The sequence below is a fragment of the Podarcis vaucheri genome (genome assembly GCF_965113315.1).
Source record: "Podarcis vaucheri genome assembly, chromosome: 10".
Lineage (NCBI taxonomy): Eukaryota > Metazoa > Chordata > Lepidosauria > Squamata > Lacertidae > Podarcis > Podarcis vaucheri.
The window spans coordinates 72,249,477-72,266,815 of NC_138748.1; the positions used below are offsets into that span (position 1 = coordinate 72,249,477).

The following is a 17,339-nucleotide window of genomic DNA, read 5'->3' on the forward strand; positions in this document are numbered from 1 at the left end:
GGGGGGCGTGGCAGAGTTTGGTGCAAAAACCATCTTGTGTGCTTGAGTACAGCAACTCCAGGGCATGAGCTAAGTAGCAGCAGGGTAGGGGCCACGTGTAGAGCAAGTGCGACACTGAGGTCAAAAAGACACACACAGGCAGCAGGACTTCTTCAGTAATAGTTTACTGAGCTTTCAAAGGCTACCGTTATGACTGGGACCACAGTAAGGCACAAAACTTACTCCTGAGAACAAAGCATTCATATGGTTTCTCCCCTGTGTGAGTCCGTTGATGCTTGCTGAGGTGTCCACTCTGTCTGAATTTCCTTCCGCACTCCATGCAATTAAATGGTTTTTCCCCTGTGAGTCCGTTGATGAAATTACCGCCCAGTCAGTCTCACATCAATACCAGGGAAGATTCTGGAGCAGATCATTAAGCAAACAGTCTGTGAGCACCTAGAAAGGAATGCTGTGATCACCAATAGTCAGCATGGATTTCTGAAAAATAAGTCATGTCAGACTAACCTGATCTCGTTTTTTGACAGAATTACAAGCCTGGTAGATGAAGGGAACGCAGTGGATGTAGCCTACCTTGATTTCAGCAAGGCATTTGACAAGGTGCCCCATGATATTCTTGTAAAGAAGCTGGTAAAATGTGGTCTTGACTATGCTACCACTCAGTGGATTTGTAACTGGCTGACTGACCGAACCCAAAGGGTGCTCATCAATGGTTCCTCTTCATCCTGGAGAAGAGTGACTAGTGGGGTGCCACAGGGTTCTGTCTTGGGCCCGGTCTTATTCAACATCTTTATCAACGACTTGGATGATGGACTCAAGGGCATCCTGATCAAATTTGCAGATGACACCAAACTGGGAGGGGTGGCTAACACCCCAGAGGACAGGATCACACTTCAAAACGACCTTGACAGATTAGAGAACTGGGCAAAAACAAAAAAGATGAATTTTAACAGGGAGAAATGTAAAGTATTGCACTTGGGCAAAAAAAATGAGAGGCACAAATACAAGATGGGGGACACCTGGCTTGAGAGCAGTACATGTGGAAAGCATCTAGGAGTCTTGGTTGACCATAAACTTGACATGAGCCAACAGTGTGACGCGGCAGCTAAGAAAGCCAATGCAATTCTGGGCTGCATCAATAGGAGTATAGCATCTAGATCAAGGGAAGTAATAGTGCCACTGTATTCTGTTCTGGTCAGACCTCACCTGGAGTACTGTGTCCAGTTCTGGGCACCAGAGTTCAAGAAGGACACTGACAAACAGGAACGTGTCCAGAGGAGGGCAACCAAAATGGTCAACGGCCTGCAAACGATGCCTTATGAGGAACGGCTAAGGGAGCTGGGCATGTTTAGCCTGGAGAAGAGGAGGTTAAGGGGTGATATGATAGCCATGTTCAAATATATAAAAGGATGTCACATAGAGGAGGGAGAAAGGTTGTTTTCTGCTGCTCCAGAGAGACGGACACGGAGCAATGGAGCCAAACTACAAGAAAGAAGATTCCACCTAAACATTAGGAAGAACTTCCTGACAGTAAGAGCTGTTCGACAGTGGAATTTGCTGCCAAGGAGTGTGGCGGAGTCTCCTTCTTTGGAGGTCTTTAAGCAGAGGCTTGACAACCATATGTCAGGAGTGCTCTGATGGTGTTTCCTGCTTGGCAGGGGGTTGGACTCGATGGCCCTTGTGGTCTCTTCCAACTCTATGATTCTATGATTCTATGTGTTCTAAGGGTTCCATTATCACGAAAGCTCTTTCCGCACTCCATACATTTACATGGTTTCTCCCCTGTGTGAGTCTGTTGATGTCTTCTAAGGGTTCCATTATCACGAAAGCTCTTTCCGCACGCCATACATTTACATGGTTTCTCCCCCGTGTGAGTCTGTTGATGTCTTCTAAGGGTTCCATTATCACAAAAGCTCTTTCCGCACTCCATACATTTATACAGTTTCTCCCCTGTGTGAGTCTGTAGATGAATATTGAGGTGTCCACTCTGACTGAAGCTCTTTCCGCACTCCATACATTTATATGGTTTTTCACCCGTGTGAGTCCGTTGATGTATTCTAAGCTTTCCAGTTTCACTAAAGCTCTTTCCACACTCCATGCATTTAAATGGTTTCTCGCCTGTATGAGTCCGTTGATGTAAAGTTAAGTATCCCCTCTGACTGAAGTTCTTTCCGCACTCCATACATTCATATGGTTTCTCACCTGTGTGAGTCCGTTGATGTCTTCTAAGTTCTGCATTGAAACCGAAGCTCTTTCCACACTCAATACATTTAAATGGTTTCTCCCCTCTGTGAGTCTGTTGATGTTTTTTAAGGCTTCCATTTTCACTAAAGCTCTTTCCACACTGCATACATTTAAATGGTTTCTCCCCTGTGTGAGTTCGTTGATGTCTTCTAAGGTGTGCATTATCACTAAAGCTCTTTCCGCACTCCATACATTTATGTGGTTTTTCACCCGTGTGAGTCCGTTGATGTCTTCTAAGATTTCCAATTTCACAAAAGCTTTTTCCACACTCCATACATTTAAATGGTTTTTCCGCTCTGTGAGTCCGTTGATGTCTTCTAAGTTCTGCATTGAAACCGAAGCTCTTTCCACACTCAATAAATTTAAATGGTTTCTCCCCTCTGTGAGTCCATTGATGTCTTCGAAGTTCTGCATTGTAACCGAAGCTCATTCCGCACTCCATGCATTTAAATGGTTTCTCCCCTCTGTGAGTCTGTTGATGTTTTCTACAGTTTCCACTATCACTAAAGCTCTTTCCACACTCCATGCATTTAAATGGTTTCTCCCCTCTGTGAGTCCGTTGATGTCTTCTAAGGTCTGCATTGAAACCGAAGCTCTTTCCACACTCCATGCATTTAAATGGTTTCTCCCCTCTGTGAGTCTGTTGATGTTTTTTAAGGCTTCCATTTTCACTAAAGCTCTTTCCACACTCCATGCATTTAAATGGTTTCTCCCCTGTGTGAGTCTGTTGATGTTTTCTACAGTTTCTACTGTCACTAAAGCTCTTTCCACACTCCATGCATTTAAAAGGTTTCTCGCCTGTATGAGTCCGTTGATGTAAAGTTAAGCGTCCCCTCCGACTGAAGTTCTTTCCGCACTCCATACATTTAAATGGTTTCTCCCCTGTGTGAGTCTGGTGATGTAAATTGAGGTGTCCACTCTGACTAAAGCTCTTTCCACACTCCATACATTTAAATGGTTTCTCACCTGTGTGAGTCCGTTGATGTCTTCTAAGTTCTGCATTGAAACCGAAGCTCTTTCCACACTCAATACATTTAAATGGTTTCTCCCCTCTGTGAGTCTGTTGATGTTTTTTAAGGCTTCCATTTTCACTAAAGCTCTTTCCACACTGCATACATTTAAATGGTTTCTCCCCTGTGTGAGTTCGTTGATGTCTTCTAAGTTCTGCATTGAAACCGAAGCTCTTTCCACACTCAATGCATTTAAATGGTTTCTCCCCTCTGTGAGTCTGTTGATGTTTTCTAAGGGTTCCATTTTCACTAAAGCTCTTTCCACACTCCATACATTTAAATGGTTTCTCCCCTGTATGAGTCTGTTGATGTCTTCTAAGGTGTGCATTATCACTAAAGCTCTTTCCGCACTCCATACATTTATGTGGTTTTTCACCCGTGTGAGTCCGTTGATGTCTTCTAAGATTTCCAATTTCACAAAAGCTTTTTCCACACTCCATACATTTAAATGGTTTTTCCGCTCTGTGAGTCCGTTGATGTCTTCTAAGTTCTGCATTGAAACCGAAGCTCTTTCCACACTCAATAAATTTAAATGGTTTCTCCCCTCTGTGAGTCCATTGATGTCTTCGAAGTTCTGCATTGTAACCGAAGCTCATTCCGCACTCCATGCATTTAAATGGTTTCTCCCCTCTGTGAGTCTGTTGATGTTTTCTACAGTTTCCACTATCACTAAAGCTCTTTCCACACTCCATGCATTTAAATGGTTTCTCCCCTCTGTGAGTCCGTTGATGTCTTCTAAGGTCTGCATTGAAACCGAAGCTCTTTCCACACTCCATGCATTTAAATGGTTTCTCCCCTCTGTGAGTCTGTTGATGTTTTTTAAGGCTTCCATTTTCACTAAAGCTCTTTCCACACTCCATGCATTTAAATGGTTTCTCCCCTGTGTGAGTCTGTTGATGTTTTCTACAGTTTCTACTGTCACTAAAGCTCTTTCCACACTCCATGCATTTAAAAGGTTTCTCGCCTGTATGAGTCCGTTGATGTAAAGTTAAGCGTCCCCTCCGACTGAAGTTCTTTCCGCACTCCATACATTTAAATGGTTTCTCCCCTGTGTGAGTCTGGTGATGTAAATTGAGGTGTCCACTCTGACTAAAGCTCTTTCCACACTCCATACATTTGTATGGTTTCTCTCCTGTGTGAATCCGTTGATGTATATTGAGGGATCCACTCTGACTGAAGTTCTTCCCACACTGCATGCATTTGAATCCTTTCTTGCCCATGTTAATGTGCTGATGTATTCTAAGTTTTCCAATATCAGTGAAACTCTTTCTACAGTCCTTACCTTTCAATGGTTTCTCCCCTGTCGGAGGTCATTGATGTGAATTATGTGTCCTCATTCTATGAAGCATAATCCACATTTCACACATTTTAATTTCTCTTTCTAATGAAACGAAAGGTGTCCCATCTCCTGGAGTTCTGACTGTCTTCTCCATCTCCTTCTTCAGAGTGGGAGGAAAGGAAATCCTGTTTGAGTTTCAAGGAAGAGAACAAATGGAAAGAGAGCACATCAAATGCCATTAGCAGCTTTTCTTATTTCAACATCTCCTACATTCCCCTGCCAGTGTGGTGTAGTGGTTAAGAGCGGTAGTCACGTAATCTGGGAAACCGGGTTCGTGTCTCTGCTCCTCCACATGCAGCTGCTGGGTGACCTTGGGCCAGTCACACTTCTTTGAAGTCTCTCAGCCCCACTCACCTCACAGAGTGTTTGTTGTGGGGGAGGAAGGGAAAGGAGAATGTTAGCCGCTTTGAGACTCCTGAAGGGGAGTGAAAGGCGGGATATCAAATCCAAACTCTTCTTCTCTTCTTCTTCTCCTACCCATGTTCCCAGTTTTGAGGAAATAAAGATGCAATGATGTCAAATGATAGTAATGCATCAGCAACCTTTCATAATCCTCAATCATCATTAATGAAGCAGCATGATCTTGGAATGCAGCCTTCTCAAATCAATTGTTTCCCCACAGGAAAGGCAGCTGCTCTCTGTCCATGACATGACCCTCTCTTTCTCTTTCTCTGGTTCATTGTTCCTTTGGACAATTCCCATCCTCTGCGTCATAATCCTCCATCCACCACCACCCGTTTTCACCTCTAAATCTTCATGAATCACCTGCACAGTCCCACTGGCCTCAGAAGATCCATGTGGACCATTTTGGGAGGCCCAGGTCTACATCTTTTCCAGGGACTTTGCTCTGGGTCAGTCAGAGAACTAATGACCAGTTTTGGTGCGTGGGTCAGCTGAATGGGTGCTCAGGGAAGCTGCTTTTCTTGGAGATGGACCTCTGTCTACATGCCTCACATGGCATGGAGAGAGCAGGAGAAGCAGAAGGAAAGCAGCTGGCGCATGAGAATCCCAGACGGAAATACCCACCACAATGGTTGAAATAATTCTTTTTTTTAAAGTCCAGTAGCATCTTAGAGACCAACTATGTTTGTTCTAGGTATAAGCTTTCGTGTACATGCACACTTCTTCATATAGTGAAGGGTGGTAGGAGATGGTAGTAGGAGTACCCTTTTGGGGAAAACCCCACCCTCCCACGATATACAAGGGTCTGGTGACATCTGTTTCAGTGTATCTGAAGAAGTGTGCAACACGACTACCTACCTGAATCTAGATGTCATGGGGTGTTGGGGAGCAGTAGTTCTCCTTTGGTGGGGGACATTTCCTGCACCTTCTGGGGTCATTTTTCCACCCTTGGTGCCCACCCTGCACTCTGCTCCCCCTGTGGCTTCCAGAAGCTGTCAGCATGCAAAAGGGGTTCAAGCAACGGCTTCAACCGGTCGGCTAAACCAGGTGAGGAAAGCTGATGGGTCTCAAATCCTTGGTGGGTTGGGGAATTCTGCTGCAGGTGAACAGAATCCAACCTTGTGGATGAAGAGGAGGAGAACAACTGTGAATCCCACAATCCAGAAGGCAGATTCTGCCTGTGCTGAAGAGGAAAGTGAAGGGCAGATGGGGCCGGTCAACCTCGAGGCTTGTTATCAAGTCCCAGAGTTTCTCTGACATTGAATTATATATAAATTACAGTATTGAAATGCGCCTGCTCCCATGTCATATTCTGTTATTACTCTACTCTGTTTGTCTGTTTCTTACTTGCGTACTGTTTTGGTATTGTTATGGAAATTATGGGGGGGGCACATGTTTAAAGTTAAATATTACAAATATTATGCCTGAATATATCCTTCCAACTTGACAGCTCAGGGAAGTCACCTAGCTTTAAAAATAGTATAAAATCATCTCCTTTCCCAGTTCCCCCCATTCCAAAGCTATTTTCCCCTTGAAAAAGGACTCCAGGAAGTTCTCAGAGGTGACAATTGCTGGCCTCATTGTTAGCCAAAGGAAGCCAAATCTCATCACCTGACTCGCCTCAGGCTCCAGACATGCAAAGGAACTTCTATTGTACTTTTGGGTGGTGGGTACTTAAGACATATTTGTCTATGCTAATCTTATACCTGAGTCTTGCCCTACCATGTCTGCTTATGCTAATCTTGTACCAAGGACTTATCTGGACATGTTTGCCAAGGTTAACCCCTCCCCTTCGAACTGTATTCTGCGATGTGGTGGGAAAGTTTTAAAAGTCTTTGTCACCCATCCTCGGGGTTCAAAATTTGCTCTTTGAACCTATTGCGCAATAAACTTTGGTCTACAGCTATTTGCTCCAGTTGGCTGGACTCCTTCCTTTATTCCGCAGGGACCCACGGGCTCTGCCCGACCAGCTGGGGGACTGAGCAGCCTCGCACCTGGATTTTTCCCTAACAGTATGCTAAGTCAGGGTTTTACTGTATGTTACCGTATTTTTCGCTCCATAGGACGCACTTTTCCTCCCCTAAAAAGTAAGGGGAAATGTCTGTGCGTCCTATGGAGCGAAGCCAGCAAGAGCCGCTGCTGCTGAGCTGAGACAGGCAGGAGGGAGGGAAGGGGATTCTGTCCATCCCTCCCTCCTCCCAGGCTCCCCTTGAAGCAGGAAAGTGGCAGGGGAGCCGCTTACACTCGTGTAAGCGGCTCCTCTCCTACTTTCCTGCTTCAAAGCAACCACGGAGGAGGGAAGGAAGGGGACCATGGATCCTCTGCTAGCGACGGCAGCGGATTCCCTCCTCCCTTCTCTCCTCCCAGGCTCCCTTTGAAGCAGGAAAGTGGGAGGGGAGCAGCAGCAGCTCCTCTCCCACTTTCCTGCTTCAAAGCAACCAAGGAGGAGGGAAGGAAGGGGACCATGGATCCTCTGCTAGCGAAGGCAGTGGATTCCCTCCTCCCTTCTCTCCTCCCAGGCTCCCTTTGAAGCAGGAAAGTGGGAGGGGAGCAGCAGCAGCTCCTCTCCCACTTTCCTGCTTCAAAGCAACCACGGAGGAGGGAAGGAAGGGGACCATGGATCCTCTGCTACTGAAGGCAGTGGATTCCCTCCTCCCTTCTCTCCTCCCAGGCTCCCTTTGAAGCAGGAAAGTGGGAGGGGAGCAGCAGCAGCTCCTCTCCCACTTTCCTGCTTCAAAGCAACCAAGGAGGAGGGAAGGAAGGGGACCATGGATCCTCTGCTAGCGAAGGCAGTGGATTCCCTCCTCCCTTCTCTCCTCCCAGGCTCCCTTTGAAGCAGGAAAGTGGGAGGGGAGCAGCAGCAGCTCCTCTCCCACTTTCCTGCTTCAAAGCAACCAAGGAGGAGGGAAGGAAGGGGATCCATGCAGTGGATTCCCTCCTCCTGGGCTCCCTTTGAAGCAGGAAAGTGGGAAGGGAGCAGCTTACACTCGAGTAAGCAGCTCCTCTCCCACTTTCCTGCTTCAAAATGGAGGGAATCCGCTGCAGTTGCAAGCAGAGGATCCATGACTCTCCAGTGGCTTGCTTTGAAGCAGGGTGCGGGGGGGAAAGAGGGCAGGAAATAGATGCCAGGCAGGAAGACACAACCACACTTTGACCACTGGAAAGTCCACCTCAGCCTCCCCAGATTTCCACTGAGATGGACAGGTTAATCTTGATGGCCATAAGAGCTGGAAACTTGCATGGGCTGTTTATTTAAAGACGAAAACATGCACACACGTGAAAGAAATCCTCCCAGGTTCCTGGACACAACCCACGTTTGATATCCACACAAGTTACATGGATGGCATTGGCAACTGGAAGAGCAGCCTGGTGAAAGAGCAAGTCCTGGTTTCAAGCTTAAGATCAGCTCTTTCGTGGTGGCATCAAACAACCCTTTGGCTGCAAGGGGAATTCCTCCCTTAATTCAGGATGCTACAGTCTACAGATGCTGTGACTGCCTGCCCTTTCCCCTGAGCTATAAAAGCACCTTCAGTAGGGTGATGGGAGGTGACACAGTCATCTTCCAGATGTGCAAAGAACCACCCTCTCAACACTAAATGTGACAGCAAGCCTCACGCTCAGATCTGAAGCATACTGGTAAATGGGAACCTAGGAAGCTGCCTTATAAGGAGTTGGACCCACTACTCCATCTAGCTTAGTAATGTCAACACTGACTGGCAGCAGTTTGCCAGAGTTTCAGGCCTGGAGAAGCCGGGGATTGAACGTGTGGTGTTCTGCATGCAAAGCCACTGAGGTTACAGCTGTTCCCTTTAAAAACAAACTCATGGTCCTCATGGTTCTGAAGAAAGGGCTAATTTAAGCAGGAACAGAGGGACCTTCCCTATACCACGTCAGGACCCCTGAGTCCATTCAGCTCACTTTTGTCTTCACTGATGGGCAGAGGCTCACCAGGGTTTCAGGAGACCCACCCTCAGCCCTACCTGGAGAAGCTTTCAAGGACTGAACTTGGGATCTTCTCCATGTTCTCCCTATTGAGCTATGATGGCTCCCTCCCTTCTCCACCCCTCCTCCTCTGCAGGAGGCCTATCTCGGCTTGTCATTATAATGTATAAATGTCAAGGGCTTTGAGATGCATATAAAGTCAGGCACAGCATTATTAACTGGACTTAGATAAGCCATGGTTCCCCTTCCTTCCCTCCTCTGAGGCTCGCTTCAAAGCAGCAAAGTGGACAGGAGCCGCCCACTTTGCTGCTTTAAATAGTTTAGTACAACATTTGATTCAGAATATTTTATTCCGTGTTTTCCTCCTCTAAAAACTAGGTGCGCCTTACAGTGGCGTAGCGTGGGGGGTGCAGGGGGGGTCGGCCGCACCGGGCGCAACATCTGGGGGGTAGGGTTAGGGGGCGCAAATCCACAGGTTAGGGGGCGCAAATCCACGGGTTAGGGGGCGCAAATTACTTGCCTTGCCCCGGGTGCTGACAACCCACGCTACGCCACTGGCGCCTTATGGTCAGGTGCGCCCTATGGAGCGAAAAATACAATATATTTTTGCTATTTTTTTGATCCTGTTATGCTTCAGTACAGTCATACCTCATGTTACATTTGCTTCAGGTTGCATGTTTTCAGGTTGCGTCCGGAGGCAGCCCAGAAGTACCTGAAAGGGTTACTTCCGGGTTTCGCCACTTGGGCATGCGCAGACATGCAAAATGATGTCACGCGCATGTGCAGAAGCTGCGAATCGCGACCCGCATACTTGCAGACGCAGATTGTGTTCTGCTCATGTTGCGAACGGACCTCCGGAACAGATCCCATTCACAACCAGAGGTACCACTGTAATCAATTTCTCAGCTGAATTATTTTTTTGCTGCGTCTGAGTGGGGCTTTTTTGCTACTCTGCTAATTATACGTCGAACTTGCTCTGCAGATTGTTATGGAGGAGCAAGATCTGCAACCTTAAGCCATAAACAGCCTCTGCGCTGGAAACCTGAAGGAGCGTCTCCACCCCCATCGCTCAGTCCGGGCAGGGAGGTCCTCCTCCGAAGGTCTTTGCTGGTTCCCTTGCTGTCAGAAGTGAAGTTCCAGGGAACCAGACAAAGGGCCTCCCGCCCTATGGAATGCCCTCCCATCAGAGGGAAGGAAATGGGCAACTCTGACATTTAGAAGACAGCTGCATTGGGATGTTTTTAATGTTTGATTGTCTTTTTTATGTACTTGAAGCTGCCCAGAGTGGCTGGGGAAACCCAACCAGATGGGCGGGGTATAAATACTGCAATCATTCTTATTATCTTGTATATTTTGTAGTTATTTTGGAATCTGTACTGCAATATCAGGTCACAAAATGTTATGGGTGGAGAAAATCACAGGGTTGCCATAATGAAGAAGAAGAGGAGTTTGGATTTGATATTCTGCTTTATCACTAACCGAAGGAGTCTCAAAGCAGCTAACATTCTCCTTTCCCTTCCTCCCCCCACAACAAACACTCTGTGAGGTTAGTGGGGCTGAGAGACTTCAAAGAAGTGTGACTGGCCCAAGGTCACCCAGCAGCTGCATGTGGACGAGCGGGGAAGCGAACCTGGTTCCCCAGATTACGAGTCTATGGCTCTTAACCACTACACCACACTGGCTCCCAGTGTAAACTGTAATCCCACCCACAAACTCTCATTCACATACAGTCTGTAAATTTGGGAAGGTTGCACAGCTCACCTGTGCTAATACTGTCAGTCTTTGGCAAGTGCGGGGAAGCTGCAGCCCCTCCGCCCCCGCCCCCCCAAGTTCCTTTAAGAGACCCACGTTGCACGGGGCGGGCTCACCTGCAGCGAAACAAACGCAGCTGCCCTGGCAGAGTGGAGCCAGGCTGGGGGGACCCCAGAAATGTGTCCCTAGAAGAAATGAAAGTCCTAGGCTCTGTGGTTTAACCCACAGTGCCACCCGTGTCCATAAGAAAGGATAAATATGAGGAAATCTGGAAGGATTACTTAAGAGATAAGGCAGAAAGTAGTGTGAAGTAGGGGGGGGAGAGGTGCGGAAATATTGTTAAAAAGGTGTAGTTATACGTATATCAGTACTCAAATCTGAATTGCTAAAGTGCGTTATTAGTGATATTGTGGTTTTTGTTTTATGTGTTTTTTTGTGGTTGATGTTTGTGTTGAAAAAATGATTTAAAAAAAAGGTTGTCATAAACTAGAATCCCACCCACAAACTCTCATTCACACAGTCTGTAAATTGAGGGGAGGGTCACACACCTCACCTGTGCTAATACTGGCAGTCTTTGGCCTGTGTAGACACACCTTGTATGTAGAGCCTCCAGCCACAGGCACTGTCTATCATGAAAATGGGTCCTTTGACTGGGAAGATTCATTCAGTTGCTGTCATCGGATGCTGAAGGATTGCATCTCAGCTTGTCAGTCACTCTGACATTGCCTACAAAGAATAAGAGGAACAGAAATGCTTTCGAGGTGCAACTTCCATATCAGCCCTGAGAGCCATTCCATGGACTCTGCACCCCTGTTTCTGATGACAGGTGTACATTATCCTCATCCTCAATGAACCAGGCAGTGGAAAAGACAATAAAGATGGAAGCCTGAGAAAGAGGAACAGGTTTCTGGCTGCTTCCTGGGTGGGATTGCGGAAACCAAGAGCTGCTTCTGAGAAGGCCTCTCCCTTCCCCTCTTCCTGGACAGGGCAGGAGCTTATGGGGGCTCATGGGGTGGGAAGAGGATGGAGCTTGCAGGAAGGAAGGGGTGGGGGGACTGGACCCCCCCCACTATCCAGGGATCCCTCTCTGGTTGCCTTGAAGGGGGAATCGATTCTTGGGTGGGAGGGAGAAGCCAAGGTGGCCCCTCCGGAGATTCCTTGTGGGCGCACGATGGAGACGTCTCCCTACAGACTGGTCTCCTCCCCCCAACCTCGCCAATGCTGCGCTTCCTTGCCCCCGGGAAGCTCCCCTCCCTCCTCCCCCCACTCTTGGCCCCCTCCCTCTCTCCCGGAGTCTCCCCTGCACCCAGAGGCCCCCTTGGCGCGGCTCACCCATCGCCATGCGCGACCCATCTCTCCTTCCGGAGGGGCCCCCCAAGACGAGATGGGGAGGCACGGGGGGGGGTCTCTATCTAGGCGTCTCTCGCGCCCGTTAACCCTTTCATGTCTGGCTCTCTCCGCGCGGAGCGCACAGGGCCCCAGGGATGCCTGCGCGGGGGAAACGGGGCCAGGGAGTCCTCGTGGGACCCCGTGGGTGGGCGCCCCATGTCCTCCCCTGCTGAGGAAAGCCCCCTTCGCAGCACACGTTCAGGGATCCAGGCCCTGCCGGGGGGGCCACGGAAGGCGCTTTGGGGAGCTGGCGCGGAGTCCCTCTCTGGCTCCTTCTCTCCCCTCCCCCCCCCCGCCGCGACCCCTTTACCTCTTTGTCCTCGATCCCGATTCTCATTTCCTTTCCTCCAACATCGATGTTTTGTTGGGGGGGGGTCCCCTGCCGCCCCTCCTCCCCTTTCCGAAAGGGCGCGCCCCTAGAGCTACGGCGCTGAGCGGCAATCCGGCGTCGAAGCTCCACTTCCGGGAGAAGCAGCAGTTTGGGAGGAGGCTCACCCCCCCCCCTTATTCCCGGAACAGAAGCCGGAGTGGAGGAGGAGGAGGAGGATCCAGATACTTCCAAAGGAGAAGCCCAGGAAAGCCTTGCAGCTGGGGGGATCTGTGAATATGGTTCTTATTGGAAGAGGGTAGTTAAAAATGTGTGGGAAACTGGGATTGTTGACAGGGGTGGGTGGCGGGTCCATGTTTCTGAAAGCCAAAGACTCCTACTTTGTGACAAATCTGTCATGCATCAAAGAAAATGTAATGGGAAATGTATTGTGGGAAATGGGGAGAGGTCTTAAAAATCCATGCAACCATCTTCTCGGGGTTCCTACTCTTGCTGTGTTTGAACCTTGTTGCAACACATAAAGATCAGGTCAACTGACCGCCCTTTGCTTCTTTAACTTGGCTGGATTCTCCTTCTTTTGCTGACCGGAGGGACCCCCGGGGAGTGGCACCCTGACGAGCTGGGCAGCGGAGTAAATCCGCACCCCGGGATATTTTCCTTCTCCACTCTTTCCCACCTGAGCCTCACCCCCTTATCTAAAAGCCAGACACAGCACAATGTGACAGGAGTGTGACTCCTGCCCTCAGCAAACAAAATAGGACCCCCTCCCCCCCCCAGAGCAAAGCAACCCCGGGATGCTGAGGTCCCCCAATCCTTGAAATGAAAAGGGGGGGCTTGGGAAACCTTCAGGGAGCAGGCGGGGAGGGGGCTGCCCAGGCTCCAGAAGCTCCTTCTCGCTGGTTCCTCCCCATCGCCCTCCTGCTGCCTGCCTCCCCTCCGCTTCTACTGGTCCTTTGCAAGTGCGGGGAAGCCCTAGTCCCTCCGGCCCCCCTCAAATTCCTTCTGAGAGCCCCACATTGCACGGGGCAGCCTCACCTGCAGCGACACAAAACGCAGCTGCCCTGGCAGAGTGGAGCCAGGCTGGGGGGCACCGTGGGGACCCCAGAGATGTGTCCCTAGAAGAAATGTGCCTCCCCAGTCGGGGAAAAACCCCTTCTCTGGGGCTCAAGTGCTGCAGGTGGGCTTCCCAGAAGAGACCCATGCTTGGCCCCTGGCAGGACAGGGGCCCCTTTGGCCTGATCCTGCAGGGCTTACCTGATGTTCAGATGCAAGTGAACCCTCCTTTGTCCTTCAAGGCGAACAGGGTTTCCCAAATTTGGGTCTCCAGCTGTTTTTGGACTACAGCTTCCATCACCCCTAGCAAGCAAGGCCAGTGGTCAGGGATGATGGGAATTGTAGTCAGGCCCTCCAGGTGGCTCTGGCAAGTGAGCCCAGCTGCATGTGACTAGGGTGGGGGGATTCCTTCCTGGTGTTACGGAAATTACAGGGGAGGGGGTCACCATCTGACATTATCCCCTGGGACGAGGAACCCCAAACCCCTCTCCACTCAGTCGCAAAAGATTCACATATCTTATAAATACAGGAAAACACGGTCTCTGCATTGTAAGAATGGGATTTACGGACTTCGTGTTTTATGAATGGGATTTATGAATAACTGAAGCCCAACAATCAAGAGCGCTATGTTTTGACAGCTAGCCAATGTTGAATCCGTAGAAGGCTCAAACTGCCTCCAAACCAGCCTTTCAGCTCAGCCTTTGTACAATTGTCTCAGCGCCCTCCTGCTGCTCAGACTATGGGCAAAGTATATTAAATGTAGCCATTTTGGTTTCGATTGCCTAAAGTTGCTAGAATGTTACAAAGATTGTGTCTGAATGTATCCTTTCAGCTTGACAGCTCTGGGAATGATAACTAAATTTATAAATTCATATAAAATCCATACTTTAACCGATTCTTCCCATTCCAAAGCCGTTTTAACTCTTAAGAAAAAGTAAATTTAGGCTTCACCCTCCTCCATGACCCTGGAAGCGCATAGCCACGTAGGCAGTGAGAACAGGGCCTCCTGCCATAATCCCCTGAGCGTGAGAGAACCTACACTTTGCCCCACCCTGGGAGTAACCAAGGGGCGACAATAGACTTCCACAGAGGCAGTTGACCAAGCCAGGTTCTGAAAGCCCATCTCAGGAGAAGCCCTGAGGGCAAGGATGTAATTTGATTCTGAACTGATTTTAGAATGTGTCAGGGGTTCAGGGACAGAGGCACAGGGGAGAGAGGAGACGGAGAGCGATGGGGAAGAATCCCAGGACAGCGAGGAAGAGGATGACAATGACTCGAGGGATTCCATGAGTCTTTCAAGTGAATCAGAGGATTCCCAGAAGGGGGCGCCTGTGGTCAGGCCAAGGGGAGTCACAGGGGGGACTCGTCAGGAGCAGGGGGCCAGCAGGGGACCCCAAAGTGGCAGCTGGGAATCAGGACCGGCTTCCCCGCCAGAGCGCAGTGAAGGGGGTGGAGATTCCAGTGTGACAGGGGAAGCAGCTCCGGCAGCAGAGAAGGGGGGAAGGTCGGAGCAAGACATCCTCCCGGAAGGGGAGGGGAGTAGTGCAGGGAGTAGTATAACTGTCAAGAGGAAGGTTAGAGGTTGGGGACGCGCACCAAGTTCAAATGTGGAGGCGCGCGGAAGAACAGGGAGTCCGGAGGAGGAGCCAGGTCCCAAAGCCCGCAGGAGGGGGGGAGAGCTGTCTGGGGATTCCGCATCAGGGGAGTCCAGGAAGGGCGAAACCCCGGGGGGCAGGAAGACCCTGCGGAAAAGGAAAGAAAGGAAGAGGTGGAGCAGCACAAGCCTCTTAAACTGGTGCAGGGGAGGGACTGACTCAGAGGGGACTTCAGCGGTCTAAGCGTAACAGACGTGGGGCTGCGCGCCTCGGCTGTGGAGCGGATAATGAACTGCAATAAACATCTCTGTACATAAACTGGACTTGGCGTTAGTCTCTTGTGAGCTGGGACCTGAGGCAGCCCTGACAGAATGTATTTCAATTAATTGATTGTGATTTTATGTAAACTATATTACTTTTACTGTTGTTAGCTGCTCTGAGCCCGGCTTTGGCTGGGGAGGGTGGGATATAAATATATTTTATTTTATTTTCTTATTATAATTCCAGTGGTCCCTCAGGTTACAGACGCTTCAGGTTACAGACTCCGCTAACCCAGAAATAGTACCTCGGGGTAAGAACTATGCTGCAGGATGAGAAGAGAAATAGTGTGGTGGTGGCACGGCAGCAGCAGGAGACCCCATTATCTAAAGTGGTACCTCAGGTTAAGAACAGTTTCAGGTTAAGAACAGACCTGCGGAATGAATTAAGTACTTAACCCGAGGTACTACTGTATTGTGTCAATAGTTTTCTTGTTCTTTGGGTGATGGGTACAGGAGAGGTGTCCAGAGATGTATCTGATAGAGTGACCAGCTGTTGCACTTGTGTAACCCTTTGATACCCCTCCCTATTTGTGACATACTAGTGAAGATGCTATTCGAAAAGTATTCTGGGTGAAGGGGGGGGGGAGTTTTAAAAGTCGATGTAAATTGTCCAGGGTTGCTCAAACAAAGAGAGATGCAAGGAGCTCCAAAAGGACCTCTCCAAATGGGGTGAATGGGCAGACAATACAGTTCATTGTCAATGAGATTAAAGTGATGCATGTTGGGACAAAAAAACCCTACGCCCATTAATATAATGTATAGGCTCATGGGTCTGAACTGGATTTCTCTGTGTGCTCTGGGAGACCTGGGGAGAGGGGAGCTGGTCACAGCAGGAGGGGGAGTCTCCCTGGATGCTTCAGCTGATGGCCTCCTCTTCTGGGTCTCCTAGCCCCCCCACTCCTCCCTGAACTGCTCTCTGCCCCAGCCTCTTCCTGCTCACCAAACCCTGTTTCCTCCTCAGCTTGCAACACCTCCCCTCCCCCTCTGCTCCCATTTCTCCCTCTATCTGCTCATCGCCATCCCACCACCAGTCCCCAGGATCTGAGCCTTCTTCCCTTGTGGGTACCCCAGACTGGTGCCTCCCGCCCCCTGCACCCCTCCAGTCCATGACAGCAACAGCAACAACAAGAGTAAAATCGGTAGGATAGCAATATGCACTGTGTTCCTCTGGCAGGAAGACTCCCTAGCAGCATGATTGACTAATAACTTCTGGGACTAGGGAAAAATATTATCTTCCCCAAAGCCCAGAATAAGCAGTAGCTCTGGGTTTCCCCTAAGTGGTTCATGACTGAAGATGGGCCTGTCAGGAGACTTCCCTGGTACCTGCAACCCATCATTCCCCCTCTTCCAGTTAGGTTGGGGGGGGGTGAATCTCCCATTAAATTTTAAGTTTTCTTCAGAAGGTGCAGGCGCAGGGATGAAGTTCTGTTGAATAAATAATGTTTGGAGATCATGCGGTGGTGGGGGTGACAGAGTATGTGGCAAAAACCAGTCTGTCACACAAACACCCATCTTGAATGCTTGAGTACAGCAACTCCAAGGCCTGAGCCAAGTATCGGCGGGGTAGGGGACACGTGTAGAGCAATTCCCACACTGAGGTCAAAAACACACACAGAAGCAGCAGGACTTTTTCAGTAATAGTTTACTGAGCTTTCAAAGCATACAGTTCTCACTGGGACCCCAGGGAGGCACAAAACTTAGCTCCTGAGAGCAAATCCAGTTTCAGCAGTAAAAAAAAAATACAGCATGCAGGATATCAAAGTCAGGCACACACACCGGCAGAAGGGAGCAAGTGGGGAAAGAGGCTGGAAGGACACAGGGCAATGGAAGTGTGTCTTTCACTTCCTGCCACCTGGGAGGGAAGTCAGGAACTTGGCATCTGCAGGGGCTTCACGAAGCAAAGCTTTCTGCCGGCTGCTTCCAGGCAAACATGTGACACAAAAACACACGCTGTGTTCTGAGTCGTAT

General features: G+C 49.3%; 1 protein-coding gene across 1 annotated transcript in view; it reads right to left on the reverse strand.

Moving 5' to 3' along the window:
• LOC309541245 (uncharacterized protein) overlaps positions 1-12,567 on the reverse strand; it is a 328,128-nt gene extending 315,561 nt beyond the window's left edge. Inside the window, exons 1-2 of the mRNA XM_082238868.1 lie at positions 12,386-12,567; positions 11,240-11,412 (exon numbers count right to left, since the gene is read on the reverse strand). The gene's annotated coding sequence lies outside the window, so the exon portion shown is untranslated. The remainder of the gene's footprint in view (positions 1-11,239; positions 11,413-12,385) is intronic.
• Between the last annotated feature and the right edge of the window lie 4,772 nt (positions 12,568-17,339).